The sequence below is a fragment of the Trematomus bernacchii genome, unplaced genomic scaffold, assembly GCF_902827165.1.
Source record: "Trematomus bernacchii unplaced genomic scaffold, fTreBer1.1, whole genome shotgun sequence".
In the NCBI taxonomy this organism is placed as follows: Eukaryota; Metazoa; Chordata; class Actinopteri; order Perciformes; family Nototheniidae; genus Trematomus; species Trematomus bernacchii.
In genome coordinates, this window is record NW_022987772.1 from 584,535 (window position 1) to 585,000 (window position 466).

Below are 466 nucleotides of genomic sequence, written 5' to 3' on the forward strand. Positions count from 1 at the left end.
TGCAAATGACGCGTTTATCCGCCCGGTACCGGGGGGGGCGGTGCGTAACAGGTTTTAACTAGCTCGCTTAGTAGCTAATAAGGCTATAGGTGGATACCACTGATACCACTATGCATTCTTATCAAAAACAGATTTTACTATTACTCAATTGACCTGAATATAAATACAATGTTAAGTTGGATTGAAATTAAAGAAAGTATCTTATCAATTTGAAAGGGCATCCAAAATGAAACTAAAATATAACAATTGCAATTATTTCTAACCGACTGCAAGAATACATTTGAATCCTGAAAACATGTAAGATGTAATGTGTTTTGTGTCAATTTTATTGGGCATATAATAGGTGACAACATTTTCAATGCATTAACAAACAAAAAAGCATGATGACATAATCATAATTTATGATTGCAAAGCTCATAAGTGGTTAAAGAAGAATATATTGTTTCAGATTTAGTAACATTGTGAA

At 32.6% G+C, this 466-nt stretch overlaps 1 protein-coding gene across 1 annotated transcript in view; it reads right to left on the minus strand.

Moving 5' to 3' along the window:
* Positions 1-305: 305 nt before the first annotated feature.
* Positions 306-466, minus strand: part of si:ch211-71n6.4 (para-nitrobenzyl esterase) — an 11,433-nt gene continuing 11,272 nt past the window's right edge. The window contains 1 exon segment of the mRNA XM_034148913.1: positions 306-466. This exon segment is cut by the window's right edge and continues 1,342 nt beyond it. The gene's annotated coding sequence lies outside the window, so the exon portion shown is untranslated.